Raw genomic sequence first — 19,439 nt, forward strand, 5'->3', positions numbered from 1 at the left:
ACTGGAAAAAGATGGCAATATGATCTGATCTGGAAGATCTGTTTGTGAGGAGAAACTGAAAAAAAAAAAGTGGGAAATTGAATGTGCTGCTTGTTCCTTGACTCTGTTGACAGATGTACACACACAAGCAGCTTTTACAGCAATCAGGAGTAAGTGATGAGTTTTCTGCCATTAGATATTTTTTGCCAAGCACAACAAGCTTTTGAGAAAGCATGAATCTTTCAGCAAGTAACAGAAACATTTACAGTTAGGAATATGCATTGGGGAAAAATGAGATATTATGGAAGAGATGACCTTTGAGATAAATCACACTGAGAATCAAGGAAGCAAGTTGCTTTTTCTGCTTCTTTCACTGACCTCCTGGAGGGCTCTGCACAGGACTTTTTCCTACTGAACTTGTTTCCCGTTTGGTTGTAACTTAGAGTGGAAGGACCTTCTCTGTGTGTCCAGCACTCACAACAAGTGACCTTTTGATTTTCACTGATATAATCTCTGAAGGCCCCCCAAAATAAAAGACAATCTTTGAATTCTCCCTTTTCCTTGGACTGGAAATAAATTTCTCTCCAAGATAAGTTGTAGGTGTCTTCCTCTAAAGGATCTATTCTGGCTACTGACCCTGCTGTCTCCTTCGCTACAAACAAGACTAAGCCTATCCTCAGAGAAAGCAAAAGGGCTGCAGATCTGGGAAAACCACATAATTTCAGGGGCATAAAAAATCTGAGGAGGAAGGGTCCCTGAAAGACCATCCCTTACACTGCTCCAGGAGAGTGCCCAACAAACAGTGTGAGCTGCCTGCTGTGCTCAAGCTGGAGGCTGGCAGAAGAGGAGGCAGGAAGCAGATCACTGGGAACGTCCACTCCTTGAGCTTCCTGGTGCCACTACTCATGCACCTCTCTCCCCGTACACCTTGCAGCTATCAGGAGAGCCAGCTTGTCAGATCCAAATCTTGATCTGCTAGCCACTAAGATACCCTGGTTCCTGTGCACCTCTGTGAGACACCAGATTATTACCTACTAGGGGAAGTGCTATCTTTTTCTGTCCTGCTGTCCTAAGCAGTTGTCTTCATGCAGAGCAGATTTGTCTGTGCTGAGGAGAAATTCCAGAAGCAACACTGGACAGAAAAAAACCGAGAAGATTTCAAGAGTGGTGGTGCCAAAACCTGGGCTCTAGAGACATATCAGCAACAGGGATTAAGGGCAAAACTGAGCCTGTGGACTTGATGACCATGCACACAGTTTGCACAGCAAAAAGGTGAGGAAGAGAAAGCTCAAACTCAGGCTTATTGGCCTAATGTGTGTCCTTGTGCCCCTATAATGAGTAGTCCAAGCAAAGTGCGCTACTGCTCTGTGTGGCAGGAGATGGGCAGAGCCCTTGGTGCAGCCTGCAAGGGGCACAGAGCAGCCAAGTCAAGCACGGTGACAATAACCCTGCAATGGCAGAACAGGCCTGCATTTTCAGGCTGAATCTCGTGCTGCTTCTGGAAATGATGCCTCAGCAGAAGCAACTGGGAGAGGTTCTGTAAATGAGGGATTGGGCTGGTTTCCGTTCCCCATACTACACATTTTTGGTGGCCTTAAAATACCTTTTGAAAGTGCAGGATATGGGTATGCAGTCAGAACATTTTTCTACTTCTGGAAATGTTGTTCCTGCACTGAGCTGCCCTCATTCTCCACTTTCTTCTCCCCTCTGAGATGGAAATGCACGAGTAAGCGTATGTATTATTTGCAGACTTGTATACAGGCCAGATCTTCTCATGGTTGAATTACTAGCCAGCCACTCATCCTGCCTCAAAGAAATGCTTTCTGTCATGAAACTTTCCAAGCTGGTTTAATCCACCTTGGGTGGCAAACTCCATGAGCTCTTCCCCTGTTGGCACACAGTTTGCATTCACCAGAGCTTAAATTAGCTCTGGGTAATTCCAGCAATGTCTCAGTCTGTGGAAAGGATTCTCCAGCTGAATGCATCATGCTGCATGCTCCCCTCCCTCTACCTGGGTAGTCTCTTAAGTTCAAGGGCTGGGAAGCAAAGGGCCAAGAAGGAAAGAGGGAATGAGCCAGTTACTTGGAAATATTAGCATATCCTCTTTCTCCAAGGCAGGAGACGGAGCGGTTTGAATAGGAGATGCCTCAACAGCTGTTTCACAGGAGGCCATCACAGCTGGGGATTCTTGGCAGGATGAAACAGATCTGCACTCTTTCCTTCTAGACAGGGGTGTCTCCACTTTTCTATGTTCCCCCTTATCTCCAAAGTGTCACCTACACTTATGGCCTTGTTCTGGGATGGTTTGCAGGAATATCCTATTTTCCATCTATGGGGACAGGGATACTCTTGTGACAGGATTCACCAGAGGGTGCTGTTACACACAGCCTTTTACATTTTTTCTTAGCCTGGAATGATAATGTAGCCTTTTAAGGGGACATTGAAATGTTGCCAGTTTTAATATGTCAGCTCCTTTTCTGAGTGGGAAGCTGCAAAAAGTAACAGGTTTTTCCTCTTCTTCCTCTCTGTTTCTTTGAGGGGTTTAATTTTGGGGGGTTTATTTGGTTTTGGCTTTTTTTTTATTTTCTCCAACTGTCAACAGGAAATTATTCTTGTTGCAGTTTTCCTCCTGGCAAGAAGGAGTTCACTGACTGCTTCTTCTCTGCTGTGAAAGCATAATTAATTGGTTTTACACTCCTAACCCGCCTGCCATGGGCGGGGTTTCTCCCATGGTAGAAAGCATCTGCATTTGCTATGGCTCCACAGAAAGAAGGATTCCCCAGTTTCCCTTCACCACCACCGTGAAGACCTCTGAAGTCTTACTTGAGCAGAGAGGACCACCTTTATTCTTATCTGGAAGGGAGGGAGTTAGGGACACACTGCAAGAACTGTCCTTTCTTCAATATAGGGACAAGCAGTCCAAAGCAGGACACATTTTTCAGTTCTGCCCTCCCTGAGAAGAAGAGAGTGGCAAGGATCAGGCCAAGGGACTGCTGTTCCAGGGCAATTTGACAGGCACAGAACATGTTGCAAACAGCTTTCAGGCTTGCAACAGAGACCTGTTTGTTTCCCCTGTTTAATTTGGGAACCATGCATCCAAGCACACTTTGTATGTCTCCATGTGTAAGCCTATACTGCAGCCTATTGATTTCCTTCACCCTTGGCAAGAATATCACAGTGGATTTTGGCTTTGCCTGTAATCTCTTGAGTGGATGAGACTAGAAATTTAAATGAGAGCTTAACTTGCTAACTGTCTGCTCTGCCCACATGATGGCTGCTCCTTTGCCTCTGGTCTGGAGCTGTCTGTTTGGATGAGAAAACTTGGGTACAGGGCAGGAAGGGCTGGTTCCCATCTGGGCTCTGCCCCTACAGACACTGCAGATGAAACTGGTTCCAGGGACTTGGCTCTGCAAACCGGATCCAGAACATGAGTTCGTCCCTGAGAGGCTGCACAGGTACAGGCTCTGTTATTTTTGACATATGTCTGGTTTTAATCTTGAAGCAAGGCCCTGGATGCAGTCTCCTGGCTCACCAACAGCGTGCTGTGTGTTGCCTTGTGGTCCGAGCACAAGATACTGGATCCATTTCTTCCTCTCCCTGTGCAAGAAGCATCCAGAGAAAATATGAGTTTATGGTGAGGAACTAACATCTTATTTCTGGGGTGGTCTTTTTATCGCTGTATGGCTTTAGTGGGAGCAGTGACTACCCATGCAGTAGAAGGTTTGGTGATCCAGGCTACAGCTTCTGCAGAGAGCGATTTTTTGATCACATAACTTTGCTCACAATGTGGTTTCCTCTAAGATTTTCAAGTCAGAAGTTCTGTGAGTCATCTTGGATTTTCCTGCCCTGACTAAAGCTAACTGTAACCAATGAAAATATAGTCAAATAATACATTTGCATAAAGGTAAGAAGTCTTCTCCTAGTGAGCAAATATGAAGGCACCAGTAAATTCCATTCCATGACTATGCTAATCAGAACAGCTTTTTCCAAATTACTTTATGGCTTGAAAGTCCACGGAAAACACGGCCCTGAGCCATTGGTAAGAGAAGGTAAGCAATAAACTTAGTAGTAGTGGGATGTGTATCAGTTTCTATGTGATTTTATTTATTTCTTAGAAAAATAATGAGACTAAAGGCAAGACTCCCAATAAGAGTTCCACCAGAGAGATACCTTTCTAGCTTATTCCAGCTGAGAAGTGATGCTCTCTTTGAGTATTGACATATATTCGCTTCTCTGCTTTGATTTGCCTCCAAAAATAGTCCTGAGTTAATCCTTTCTGTATTTGTGGATTTGAAATAATCTTTCTATTTGTGCCAAGAATTTACAAGAAACATAAACTTCTCCATAGATTGTACAGTGCTTAAGGTCAGTGAAACAGTTGTCAGGATGCTGGCTTGATTTTACTGAATGGAGAACTAGTGCTCCAGCAGTTGGTGCTTGAGGACCTGAATTGCCACTGCCAGAGAGAGGTGGGGAAGGAGGATGTTTGCCTCTTCTGTGTGATTCACCATATGATGCTCTCAGGTACTAAAGTGAAATCCTGACAATAACACATCTGTCCAGGAAATGGATCAGAAAAGGCCCATTTTACTGCTGTCAGTGAAATTTGTTAAATCCCCATTTGCCTACACTCTGACCTTGTAAATATGCTTAGGAAGTTGGGGAATTATATTCTTGAAGGGATTACAGTGTTTTAACAATATTGAAGTAAGCACCTCTGTCTATAACCTCCTAAGGAGTTTGAAAGGTTTCATTCAGTGGTACTTATTGAGTGCTACACAGACAATTGAACTGGCCTCAGAGAGGCAAAACATCTTAATTTGTTCCATTGATACCCACATGGGATAGGGAGAAACACAAGGAAAACCTGGATGCTCCAACTGTTTTTGGGGAGGAGAAGTGAGGTTTCCAGAAGTTCTCCTTGAGAAGTGACAATGATTAAATTTGCTGCCCCTAAGAACTGCACTAATGGAGGGCCTAAAGCTGGTATCAGATCTAATAATTTCTGGTTTAAGTAGTCAGATTAGTCAGCATGGATTTACCATGCACAAACCAGGTTCAACCAACCTAATTGCCCTTTGTGATGAAATGACTGTGTGGACAAGGGGAGAGTAGTGGATGTAATATTAATTTATTAAGGCTTTGGAGACAGTCTGACACAGAATTCATGTTATGAAGCTCATGAAATATGGGCTAGTTGTTCAAGGATAAAAAAAAACTATCTGGAGTGCTGAATTCAAAGAATAACATTCAATAACTTGGTGTCCACCACTTTTGGCTGGTAAATAAAGGAGCATCCCTGGAATCTGTACTGTGGTCAATCTTTTCATCTGCATGATAATACAGAGTGTATCCCCACCATATTTGCTGATGGTACTGAATTAGGGGGAAGGGTTAAAGTTTCATATCAGAGAACTTTCAGGTAAGAGGGAGAAATCTGAGGGCTGAACTGACAGAAACCTTACAAGACTCAGGAAGGAGAAGTACCTATAAAGGAGAGTAACCCCACACATTGACACTATCTGGGAAGCAACCGGCTGAGCTGCAGCCTTCCCAAAAAGGGCTTTGGGGGTTAGGGTGTGTACTAGGTTGAAGATGTGCCAGCAGTGCACTGTCACTGCAAATAAGGCAAATTGCCTGCTAAGCTGCATTAGAAGGAAAGTGGCCAGAAGCTTGAAGGAGTCCAGGGATATCTGTGCATTGCTACAAGGCTGTAGTAAGGCTACAGCTGTTTGCTCTTCACCATTCTCTGCCTCAGGCCACCTTATATGCTCAGTCATCTATCACCTGATACCAATACCCCTTTGTCCATCTAGGGACTTAAGGCAGAAAGATCAAAGCTCCCTTGGGAACCACTCTGTAGGTTCCAGTTACACCAATGGTTGAAGTGGAGACATATTTACACCTTAATTTGCTTCTGGGAGTTCCCTCCTCTTCCTCTCTCACTCCCCCCACCACGCCTCAAAGCTTGCAGTCAACCTCAGTTGAATATCAAAAGACATCAGAAATGTGAGACAGCTGTCCAGATGCTCAGAGAAATGACCTGAAAAGAAGGAGTCGGGTGATGCATCCCAGGAAATGGATCCTGTCCTAAGAGGAAAATTCATTCATCATTCAGATAACTTCTGCCACAGAAAAGCCATCTGGATAAACAAGGACAGGGTTACATAACCATTGTGCAGAACCCCATTCCTTCCTGGCCAGTTGTAAAAAGGCAGATGTGTAACACAGGGTTTCGTCTGTAGGCAGAGAGAGAAGAACAGGAGACCATGAGGGAAGGCTGGGATTTCTGAGGCCAGCAGCAAAGAGAGAGTTTTTTGCTTCCTTCATCAGATCCTTTGAATCCTTCACAAGACTTGTAACTGGAAGTCGATCAGTGGAGGACTCAGACCAGCACAGTAATGTTACCAGGAGACAGAAAACAAAGAGAAAAGGGGAAATGGGATTCTCAGAAGTCCATTTGTACACTTCCACTTCCTCCAGCTTCTTCACTGCTAAACAAGCCAACATGAGGTACCACTGCAGGACCCACCTCCTAACTACAGCTCAACCTTGCTGCTGCCCAGCTAAGAGCTGCTTTTGACCTGCTGGAATTATTGGCTGACCACCTAGCATTACCTCTCCTCACACAGCAGCCCTGTGTCCCAACATCTTTCCTGGCTACCCCCTACCCTGCACCCCAGCCCTCCAGCAGGAGCTTCTTCATGTCCTGTCTCTACCATCGGGAAGGAATTGGTCTGAGGTGTTTGTTGGCTCAAGGAAGCAAAGGAAGAATTTGATGGAAGAGTGAGAAACTGAAGTTCTGTAGACATAATTGGAGCATTGTGATGATTTTCTACAAAGCCAGCATAGAGGAGGAATAAATTCTCACTAAAGATTCACAGGCTGATCACAGTCTTCATTTTCTGCAGCATTCCCATTTACAACGCCAAGTAATAGTAGAAACATTAACCAAAGAAAGCCAAATGTTACCTGTCTCCAGCGGAGGAGCAGACCTCTGGAGAAAAGTCATGTTCAGTGCTGATTTCTCAGTTTGGAAAGGGTCAACACTGACATCTGACTGACAGCCTCAAAAAGTGTATGAAACGTATACACCCCGAAAGTCAAGTAAGGCCCAAATACTGTACAAATATCACTCCCCGTCACTCAAGAGGGAAGGTTGTAGGACAGGCTGAGAAGTCATAGCAAGCCATAAGAATTCACAGATTGGCCCTCATAAATAGTGGAATACTGTCTGGGAGAGAGGCTGTTATGAGAACAGGCTTGGAAGCTGGCTAGAATATGGCAAATCTATCGAGCAGCTGAGATAACAAGAACACACGCAGGAGAGTTAAGGGCAGAAGGAAATGGGTGTACAGTGTGTGTCATAAATTACAAAAAGAGAGTAAGCAGGGTGTGCATGGGAGACTGAATGCCATGAGCAAAGGTCAAAACCAGACACTAAAATGAAGAGGTACATGTGTGATGCAGCAGAAGCTGTAACTTAACCGGCTTATGGGAAAACCCACAAAGAGATGGGAAAGGAAATATTTTTTTATTTACTTTTTTTCCCCCCTTGCCAAATACTGCGGGTCATTAGCTGGGACAAGCTCTGTGGATAACAGAAAGGACTCTCCTGAGACCGAGTTCTTACATCCCTGCTCTGAGTCTGCCAGATAAAGCTGAGGCATCTCTGACAGCCACAGCATCTACAGAAATCAGCATTCCCTGTAGGACAGGCCTGGGCTGCCTGACTACAGTGCCTGCTTCTGTGAGGGTAGGTGGTTATAAAAATGAAGGCAGCAGGGTGCAAGTGAGATGAGATACTGGGGCTGGCCTAAGTGATCCATATATTCCCCTCCAGCATAAAGGGAGATGCTCTAAGTTATCCCACACTCTTCATTTCCTCCCACTTTCCTCTGGAGAGCTGAGCATTTCTGGAAAGAGATTTGAAGTCCTGCTCTTGGCTCCTCTATGTTCACACTGCAAAAGCTGGGGGTCTTGACTCAGGGATGTCATTCCTGTGTCAGCACCATCCCTGTGGGTTCCTCATGCTCTGCCAAGTGGAAGAGCTGTGCTGTATTTAGAGCAGTATCTTACACCACAGAAGATGTAGGCTACGGTCTTTATTTTTACTATTCAAATCCTCTGTGTCCTGTGACATGGTTCCTCATCAATAAACAGTGAAAAATATCACTTGTTCTGGAGAAGATGTACAGCAAGTACTATGGATGCTCCAATTGAACTGTGGAAACCACGGAGTCCTTCAGCTGTGAAATGTTGCCATGTTAATACACAAAATGTATTCACACAGTGTTACTTGCACAAGGCATGTGAGAATCAGCCTTTCTATAGTTGGGTAAACCTCAGGATTCTGGTGTTCCCTGACTGAAGGGATTTAAAAGTGTATGTCCACATTTCAAAAAGAAAACCCAGAGTTATGTTCCCAGCCTTCCTGGCAGAAGAAAGAAAGTTGTGGACAATGACTGTATATGACCACTCCTCAGACTGGAAAGCAAATAAAAAGGAGCTTCAAATCTCTTTTTTTTTTTTTCCCCCTTAAACACTTTGTTCTGCAATTTTATGTTTTGATGGCTTTTGTGCTCTATGGGTTTTGTGCTTTTCCAAAGCTTTTCCCTGAAGCATGATCTCTGTTTCAGAACTGCAAACAAGGGAAAAAACCCAGCATGTTTTCAGCAGGCAATGTGATGAATGTAGCTGCTGGATGAATCTAGCCCACTCCCCTCCTTACTGCCACCCTGCTCGATGTATTTAAAATCTCCAAAGATCTTCCTTTAAGATACCAGGGCTTCCCATTGTGCTGGCTTTTACTGGATTTCAGGTGCCATTCAGTCAGCCCCCTCAGCTGCTTAAATTCTTGAAATGCTAGGATCATATTTCACCTGATCTGGCACTGAACCATGTTCGCTATCTCACCCCAAAATTAATTAAACCATAAATTTTCGGAATAAACATGCAGCATCCACTATCACTGAAACAGTCTGGGCTTTGTTGAGCAAACTGCTGCAAGAACAAAGCCTCCTCTTTCTCTTTCTTCCCACCCTGCACTTCTCTTCTCTTGATGTGTATCAGCAAATACAGTAAATACAGCACTCTCCCTCCCTCTTACAGAGAGATAATTCTTGTTCTGCCGTTGTCACCATTTCATAGACTCAGGAGAAACTGCAACAGCTCACAGGGTGAGATCTTACAGGAGAGCAATAACTCTACTAAGAAGAGGAGCTGTTCTCCAAAATTAATCCATGTATTCTCTTCAGGCAGCCCTTGAAAATGCTACTTTAACTTGCCCCTTACCTCAGTTTCCCATTGTCCAGTGAGTTTCTCTGTCTGACACTGGTGCTGGGCAGTTAAAATTCATTAATGAAGCAGAGATTATTAACTAATTCACCCAAGGAGATTATTTAGGTATGCACAAAATTGTTAGTGGTAATCTTGTAGCTGTCTCAGAACAAATAGTCTCTACCTCTGAATCCTCTCTAGCCTGTAACTGTGAAGCTTAACTACTATAATAATTTTTGAAGCTAACACTTGCCATTACAAAACACATACTATTCAAAACTACTGATCAGAAAGTAACTAAAACAGGGATTTCCATTTCCTATTCTGAACTTTTAACTAATCTGGAGGCTGCAGAATCTCTCTCAGATCTGAAGAAAGCCTTATCCCTGAAACTTGTTTATTTTCTGGATAGCCTGATCATTTCACATACAGTTTAGGACTAAGAACTCTGCCACTTCACCAGCATGACTCAGAGAAGACCTTTACCCTTATCCTCAGATCTAATCCTGTCAGAGCCCATGAAGAATGCTGGATGGCTGCTTGGGTGGGAGACTTAGGGAGCATTGCTTGGTTGCTACAGGGAATGTAACCAAAGGTGGCATTTTTATTCCTTGAATCAACTGTCAGCCAACACCCTTGCCTGGTATTCAAGGCTGTTGTGGGTTGCTAGATATAAATCTGAGCTCCTGACCAGCTCTGGTCTTTAGAAATTCTCTGGTAATTTGATTGCAGCTCTGGTGCAAATGCCAGTGTCCTGGCTCTATTCCAGCTCTGCTGATTTACACTCTTCTGACAAACTCTCGGTTCTGTTCCAGTAGGATGCTGTGCTCTTCTTCAGTTCTTCAGCTTCTGTCTAGAGCAGATAAACATTGTTTCTCCCTAGCCAAAATAAAATGAGTCTTACATTCATTCTAGGGTGTTTTTGATGAATGGTGCCACAGAAAGGTGAATGTGGTGTTTCTTCCTGCTGGGTCTTCACTTCTTTCATGCCAGGCAAAATCTGATCTCCTGTGCTACAGAATCTTGACTGTGGACTGAGATCTCCAGGGTATGGAGCCTCAGGTGTACACTTGCTGCTGCCAGGATTCTCCAGTCAGCCAAAGGGCTCAAGTGCAGAGCCAGGTGTCAAGATCAAAGTGGCATCTGATGCACTGCGATACCATTATCATCTGCAGGCTTGGTTTTGCTCAGTTCTGAGGTTTGCACACAGAGTTTCCCAGCCCTCGTAGCAAATGAGGAATGTGATGTCTCTTTGAAAAACACAGGATAAACCTCATCTCTAAAGAAGCTTTCTTTCTGTTTCTGTTGTTAAGCTGGGACCCAAAAAATAAGACCAGAGGGAAGGGAACACAGAAGAGTTTTCACACATTATTTCTTGAAATTTTGGAATTAGTGATTAATGCAAAGTCTGGGTTTTCCTTGAAGGATCCTACAGTCTGTTGTCTACTGCCTTTTTTTCACCTGTTGCCATGGACAGACTGGTGAATAACTGAGCACTGTGAAACAAGAGAGCAGACCCTTGGTTCCTAAGGCATCAATCAGCCCTAGTTCAGACAAGAGCATTTCCCTTCACTTCAGTTTTTCCTCCCTGCAGCATCTCCTGCCAGGATGTCCCGCTGCCTGCTGGAATTAATGTGGCTTAAATATCCCTCAGGATTCTCCTTGAGGTCAGGAACTCAGCCTCTGGATCCTCTTCAGTTCTCTTTTCTAGCCCCTGAAACTGGATGTTGCCAAGTGAATTTTGCTTGCCCATCCCATTCTTCATATTTTCCAAAGTCACCTCTCACTGGCGAGGAAAGACTTGGAGAGGAGAGACAGAGGGGAAGAGTCCAGGCCTGGATTGCCTCTTTCCCTCTGTAATTTCAGGCTCCCCCTCTCACCCCCGGGAAAATTTTCTCAGTGCACTGTGCTGTGCTACATCCCAAGCTGTTGGCACTTCCCAGGCCAGTGTGTTGAGCTGTCCTCAAGTTTTTCTTGCCCTTCATAAACAATGATTTTTTATTTATTTATTTCAAGATTTTTATTTTTTTTTTTTTTTAGGGAGGAGCACTGAAAACCAAGGAACTGTTCCTCTGAATTTTTTTTTTGTCCTTTTAAAATTTTTTTTCTCAACCGAACCTACTTTGCCCTTACTGCTTTCTGTCCTAGTCTCATCCCAAACTCAGAACTATTTCCCAAGGAGACACACCCCAGACTAAACTGTATTGCATTTCCCTGCTTTCCACTGCCCATCAATTTGTCTATATATCTCACAAACTTTCTCAGGAAAATGGCCCTCAAGAGAATAACTTTTGACTTACGTTTTTCCTCACTGAAATCCACTCCAGCTCTTGCAGATCTGGCACTGTCTGGGGGTTCTTTTCCATCCTCATTCACGAGGCTTTTTATTGCTTCCTTCCTTTCCTCATCATATTGTGCCCAGTGAGTTTTAAAGGCAGATCAACATCTCATTGTTTGTCAGAAAAACACTTGGCTTGTACTTGACATATTCCATATTTGTGCTGTTAACCAGGTTATTCCTGGTCTGACTGAAGCCTTCTTTGGGGTCCTCCAACTCATGTTTGCTTTGCCTTGTGCATTGTTTTACCAGGCTGAAAATATGAGACATTCAGGACATCTCGTCCTTACGTATCCACTCTACCACCCACTGTGGCCCTTTCCATATGAGCACCTTAACCTTCTCCAGTGGTGTCCAGCAAACCTGAAAGTCTCAGATTTCAGCAAAAACCTATATAGGAAAAAGTTCAGCATTAGATGAACCCTCCAGGCTAATTAGTCTCCTGTTGAGATACGTGCAGGACAACTGGATGGGGTAGGTAATGAGTGTATCCTGCAAGAGCCTGTGGCTTGGACCAGTTCTCTTCATGGGGCTGTCTTGTGTGCCTGAACACTCCTTTTGGAGGCTTCTGTCCAGCTACTGGCCAGGCTTCCTCCCAGGAAGTGTTGCTCTTTCTTCTCTCACTCATGGAGAACTCTGTAATCATGCATCACCCCTTTCCCAAACTTATACCACAGAACTGTGTATCATTGACCAGATGTGGTCTTAATATGACTCCTCTACCCTCAAACTGCTGAAATACTTAGGCTGGCACTGAGAAATTTGACAGGTTGTTCCTAACATTGTAGGATGAACAGCTGATCTTAAGACAGCCAGTTTCTTCAAGCAAGAAATTAAAGTGTTACTACATTTTGCATTTCCCTAGAGACACAGGAGAAATGATAGAGTTTCGCTGCTGATTCATAAGCAGATGAATACAGTTTTGGGTGTTATGTTTATTTTCCCAAAGTGTTTTTTTTCTTTCCCAGACTCTCCCAGGTCCCAAGGTCGGAGCTGATGTGTGCACTCTGAGTGCATCCTGTTTGTCATAGAATCATTTAATTGCTATTTAAGAGAACTTATGCAACTGACCTTTAACATAACAGAATCTCCCTGTTGCACTTAATTCCTTATGCTGACATAAGAAAAGAAAGGAAAAAACCTTCTTTTGGCTAATGTGAAAGTCTTTCCATGGGGAAGATTAAAAAGGCAGGTGGGGTGAAGGAGCTGATGAAGTTCAGAGTGGTTGGTAGGTACCCAAAGACTTGGTTTGCATGTTGCTTGTTTCCAGGGAAAACTATAGTACTAATTGTTCTGCAGTGAGGGGGAGGAATTTTTATGAAATGGAGGAAATAAATGAAGTTATGAGCAAATGTATTTTATTTCTAGATCACTGCAGAACAGTTCCGTAAATGCCCTTCTGCAGTCTCAGAACTCAGACTGTTTTCTGTCTGTATTCCTTTTAACCCAATTTTAATGAATAACGACGTGGCGATGTCTGACTGACAGCCTGGCAGGGGATTGGCTACAGTGCCAACCTGGACCCAGAGTTATAGGATGTTGCAACCCCTTCCTGCCTGGTCAGCCACAGTTTTCAAAAGTAAAGAATAGTCGAAAAGGAATAACAAATACAATATAATAAACAATGGATTAGATGACGAGGAGAGTTCTAAATACCTGACACTCATGCTCTTCTTAGTGAATTGACTCTGAAATTCATCACATTTTTCTGTGAGGCAAATGGCAATATACAAAATCTTATATGGAATCAAATCATAGCTCAACATTTTCAGCAGTGATCTGGTAAGATTCCAATTTACTGCACCTTTTCTGTGTCGCAGGCACAGGAGCTGCTGAAGTCCCTTTGCTGAGGACTTTGTGTTTTCATGTCTATCCTCTGAAGTATTAAGATATCAGCTGCAAACAGAAGCCAGAGCTAATGGGTGGGGTGAAGAGCAAAAAGGGGTAGATGGAGTTCAGCTATTCTTCATACGTGTCCAAGGCAGGGAGATAACTCACTGGGCAGAGAAAAAAAACAAACCAGCAAACAAACCTGAAAACAACCCCAGCTTTCCTTCCTTCCGTGCATCTACTGAATAATATGAAGTACAACACACTGATAGCAGTGTCCCTTGCCATGACCTGGATCCCCTAGAAGTATTTAGGCTACTTTTCCCTAAAACTGGCCTCCCCTCAGACATTTTTGTTTTCCAGCACAGAGGCGTTACCTCTGTATAGGTAAGTGCATATAGGGGAAAGAAGCATGCCTCTTATTAATTAAAAATCCAGCAGACTTTCTGCTGAGAGTGTTGAAGACAGGAATTTATGCAGAGATATTTAGTTCATTTGTGATGTGGCTTCTCACCCCCTAAGAGCAGGAGCCATGGTCCATTTATCATCAGTCCCAAACAAACAATGTGTATTTTTAGCTTCTTCTTTCAGGGAAGATAAAAAATAGTTTGAGCTAGCATGACATGACTTAGGTGGGGACACTTTTATGTTTTTTAATTTGTTTAGATAATTGGGTCACAGGAAAGCACTCCTGTGAGAACCATTCTCATTCCCAGAGATCCAGGGAGGTGAAGGGGTGGGAGAGAGTTGAGATTATTGCTAAAATAAAACATCCTGTGCAAAAGAGCCATTGTCTACGAAGCACTAACCTTAAGGTAGTTTAGAAAGATGACAAAAAAGTTCAGCTTTAACTCTGCCCTTTTCATCATGTGTTTGTATCTTAAAATAAATATCTATAGAGTCTGGCTTCGTCCTAATATATATACATCAGTATAGTGTACCCCAGACTTGCTACATCTAGAGTTCACATAGCAATTCCCCACTGTGCATTTGTGCACTGTCCAAATGGTCAACATTTTACCACTACTATTTAGATTTCATTTTTATTGTATTTATTTTTACTTTTTCCAAATTTCAACTTTTTATTTGGTTCTCATGGACAGTTTGATATAATCCCTTTTAATCTGTAATCTAATTACATGTACTGTATTTCCATGCACAGTTTGTGCTTTTTGAGCTAGGAGCTTTAGACTCTTGCAGCCAAGGAGAAATTAATAAAAAAAGCTCACCAAATGTTTTGCAATTACACATGATTTAATTAGGAATCGATTCACTTATTGAGAAAAAACCCCTCTCCTAGTGTTTTTTGAACCTGGTGGTGGGAGCTCTCTGCGTGTGACAGCAACCTCAAATAATTAGCCTGGTGCCAAGTGAAGGCTGTTAAACCTCCATCACCCCAAACATCTGACTGGGTGTACAGAGAGGATGCTTTAGCAGTGATTTCTGCCCTGACACATTGCAAAAACAGCTTCTGAAAATCAGTGTGGGGGCAAATGTGTTTGAGTTTGAGCAACATTCCCCAACAGCCTGTCCAGAACAGGCACTTCTGCAGTGTGGTCCCTCTGCCCTGCTCCACACACTGCAGTGTTACAGGATCAGGGACACGATCTGGTTACCAACTCTGTTTGTGGCAGCACATGCGAATGTTTATGGATTTGTATTGTTCTCCTGCTTTGGAAAAATGCCATTTAAGAAATGCCACCTCCCACTTCCCCCTCCTTTTATGCATATAATATGAGAGGTTTTAGTGAAATGCCCATCCAGATCCTGGAGAGCCATCACATCTAACCAGGCAGCACATGGAGGCTCTGGTGTCAGAGCTCAGCTTCAGAGGGTTCCTCTCCTTCCACTGCTTGTGTCATGGGCATGAGACAAACAGCTCCATTTGCTGTTTCTCTCACTTCTGTTCAAGGTTATCCTTCCCAGCTTCTTTCCTCTTCGCCTCCTCATCCACATTCTGTAGCCACACATCTGGCTTTGAGCATGGACCCACTTCTTGGATCTGATCCCTAGCAGCTGTCTGCTGCCAGCGCTTTCCCACAGAGGGAATAGGGATGGGATCCAAAAGGCAAGGGGAAATGGAGGACAAGCTGGGAACATCCACAGCAGGTGGAGGTTAAGACAACTGAATCTCTACAGGAGCAATGTCCTTTTTCTTTCTTTCCATTCAGCTCCATGAGCGTCTGACTCTTCAGTATGTCTTTCCTATCCACTTCTTTATTATTTCTGAAAATGTAGACTGCCTCCTCTGCCTCCTTTACTTCTGAATAAGCTCTTTCTGGATATAGACTTATGTAGCAGGTTGTGTTACCAACATGGATCACTGGGGGCACATCCCAATAGACACAGCAAAAAAAGTGCATAAGGGGAAAATGACACATCCTGCTCAAACCATTAGGATTGAGACATTTTTTTCATTTGTGTGGTAGCTGATGCCAACAAGATGCAGCTTGAGAATTCAGTCCATGCAGCTGCTCCTCCATGCCTAAGCAGGATTTTTTCAGGGGTTATGATGTGCAAACAGCAGTGAATGAAGGACGAAAAAGAGGGAACACAGAAACTGGAAATGTGCTTTCTGTGTTATGTAGTAACAACATAGTCACCTTTAGTCTCCAGGGCTGTTGGAAGAAACTTCCCAATGTCATTAAGGAACTTGGATTGCCTTCAAAAGCATCCTATGCCAACAGCTTCCTTTGGAGCTGGAGTAAGAGGGAAAGGCAAGAGAAAACGAGATTTGACCAAAACCCACCCGAAAACTTGGGAGCCGTTCTGATGCCTTCCACAGCTTTGGATCTGGTCTTCTTTTTTGTCTTTTTGTGGGCTTGGTCTCATGATAAATCCCAGAGCCAGAGAGTTCTAACAGAGACAGATTACCATCTTCTTTTCAGAAGCCTAAGACTGGGATATACGGATATGCTTATTTTGCAGATGCCAACAGCTAACATATTCATTGTGTTCAACACACACAGTGCTCTGAAGCTGCTGCTAAAAGAGGACAGACATTTTATCTGGCTTATTATCAGCCTACATGCACTGGACAAGGATCCTAGGCTTTTAGTTCACCCTTGCTCTTGGTTTTATTTCAGCACATTGTCCTATTAATGATCGAGCACTATTTGAGCTACATTTTATTAAGTTGCCTGAAGGCCCTCTGGCATCAGCAAAGTAAATATACTTGTGGTGATATTATTATTATTAGATTCATGCTAATAAAAGGTTAACAACCCAGCAGCAGGTCTTTAATCAGTCTATGCTGTGTAGCCAAACCCAAAGCTTTTTATTGGGATTTTTTTTCCTCTAGCCACATAGGGTCCTGTCCATGTGAGAGGAGGAAAAAAAATCATCAGTTGAGTGATTAATTTACATGGCTTTCTTTCCTTGATGAATTTTACTCCTTTTCTCTGCTACATAATTGGTCTGGAATTTCCTTCCCCTTACTCAGAATTTCACAGAATGAACCGCTAACATCCAGTAATAAACCCTTCACTGCATCAGTAACTTGCAGCAACCCATTGAAGTAAGATCCCAGTTCTTGGTTAGTGCAAGCTGAAGGAGATGGTCTGATGGATCAAAGTAAAACCAGGGCCAGCCAGAAACCAACATCATGTTGAAAACACGTGTGGGTAGCGACAAAGGAAATTCCCCAGGGTAATTAATGAATCTACTCAACGCTTTGTTTGTCTGTAAAAACACAACAAATGCTTCCCTACTTCATCAGGGCATTGTGAGGATAACTTCCAGTAAAATATAGGCAGCCAAGCACTCCTAGGAGGGTGGTGACACATGAACTCCTTTGTAGAACAGCTCCATCCACTCCCTATTTCTCACCACCTCCTCTGTGCCTCGATGGATTCAAATGTAACCATTTCCTTTGCAAATGAACCTCAAAAGTGTAACTCTGAAATGGAGCCATAAAGAGAAACTTCAGCACCTACAGCATTCATACAGTCATGTTCCCCCTTTCAGTCTTGTCCAGCTGGGTCTGCAGCTCTTGTTCTGGTACAGTCACAACACCTCCAGGGCATGTTTGCCTCCTTTTGGGATCCATCACACCTCACCTTTGCTGTGGTTTTGCTCAGGACCCTCTATAGCAATAGTAAAGACATCCACTTTTCCTAGCTATTCTTTTGCTCCGGGAAACACATTCTTGGCTGATCCTGCATTTCAGACACCCTTGCAGACACACACAACCTACCTTTTATAAATCCAATCCCCTGGGTTTGTTTTCCTCTCACACTGTCTCAATTTTCTTCTTTCTTCTGTCTTTTCTTTTTTTTTTTAATTTTCTTTTTCAATTATTATTATTACTTTGTTTGCATGGCTATTTGCTGGGGAAATGCTGCTCACTTAAGGAGAATTAATTTTAATTCACACTGATTTTCAGTCTCACACCTTGATTTTGTAACTTCTATTAAAAAATTTTCATTCTGTGCTTTTGAGCAGCTCAGTGCTCCCTACAACTGTCCTGAGCTTGAAACTAAGCTTGAATATCTCTCTGCAACTTATTGCTGTCTTAAACCTGAGGGTTGTGCTGACATTGTTGTCAACTCCACAGGTTGTCTTTTTTTCCTAGCAGTCCCAAGGTACAGTGGTGGCACAGCTTTGGGCAGGTATCTCCTCTGGCTCCCTATGGACTCTCTTCACCCTCCTATCTCTGCCCTGAAATAATTCCTCAGTGACATCTCGGTAAATTCAAGCCAGGAGTGGTGTGTTGAGGATTCGCACTCCTGTCTTCTATCTGGGTTCAGTGGATGCTCTCCGAAGAGGCCTGAAACCTCCACAGTGTGGATCTGACTGGTTCAAGACTTCAACTCAGACGTTAAAGCACTTTTTTTGTGCAGGGTTTTGCTACAAAACACAGTGTACTGTAGAGGATGGTGTGCTTGCAGTGGTGTGAATGCAGCACAGAGTAGAACTTCAGGTGAACCATATCCCTGAGATCTGAGGAGCCTGTGTAACAGGCCTCTTGAAGGACACTTTCAAGGGCACAGTGATTGTGTTTATACTCAGGTGTAGGAGAGATCCTGAGGTCAAATATGCAGTCTGTCCACATTACTTGTCTGTGGGAAGACCTTGGATCTAATCTCGGTGCAATCTAGCAGATACTCCTGGTACAGCAGTGTGAACACCCTCAGCTTATCCCCTAAAGAAATCTGGAGGTGCAGCCAAATTATCTGGCAAGAAACTAGGTAGTAATAACAGTCACTCCTAAAGACAGCCAGTCACTGCTGCTGCAGAACCCAGGGGGAATTGCATTCTTACTGTGCAGCTGATCTAATTCCTGCCCCAGAACTGAACAACATAAAGTCCTTCCTCTCCCTAGGTCAGACCATGCTGACTTCCATGCACCCTGACAGGCCATGAGCCCTGGAAAGCTGCATTAGCACCCACAAGTACAAACCCACAAAATTACAGCAGGCATGCAGGAGCTGGAATAGATGAATGGATCTTAAGTTTGGTCTCTTCAGAAAGAACCCCAGAAAGTATGGCTCCTGGGAAAGGGCATAAGGAATATAATCGGAGTGCTGAAGGGAATAACTGGATTATTACTCAATTTCCAGTCAATTTGCTGTCTGTGATCCTTTCCTTTCCTTTCCTTTCCTTTCCTTTCCTTTCCTTTCCTTTCCTTTCCTTTCCTTTCCTTTCCTTTCCTTTCCTTTCCTTTCCTTTCCTTTCCTTTCCTTTCCTTTCCTTTCCTTTCCTTTCCTTTCCTTTCCTTTCCTTTCCTTTCCTTTCCTTTCCTTTCCTTTCCTTTCCTTTCCTTTCCTTTCCTTTCCTTTCCTTTCCTTTCCTTTCCTCTTTCCTTTCCTCTTTCCTTTCCTCTTTCCTTTCCTCTTTCCTTTCCTCTTTCCTTTCCTCTTTCCTTTCCTCTTTCCTTTCCTCTTTCCTTTCCTCTTTCCTTTCCTCTTTCCTTTCCTCTTTCCTTTCCTCTTTCCTTTCCTCTTTCCTTTCCTCTTTCCTTTCCTCTTTCCTTTCCTCTTTCCTTTCCTCTTTCCTTTCCTCTTTCCTTTCC

This window comes from Corvus moneduloides, chromosome 7 (genome assembly GCF_009650955.1).
Source record: "Corvus moneduloides isolate bCorMon1 chromosome 7, bCorMon1.pri, whole genome shotgun sequence".
In the NCBI taxonomy this organism is placed as follows: Eukaryota; Metazoa; Chordata; class Aves; order Passeriformes; family Corvidae; genus Corvus; species Corvus moneduloides.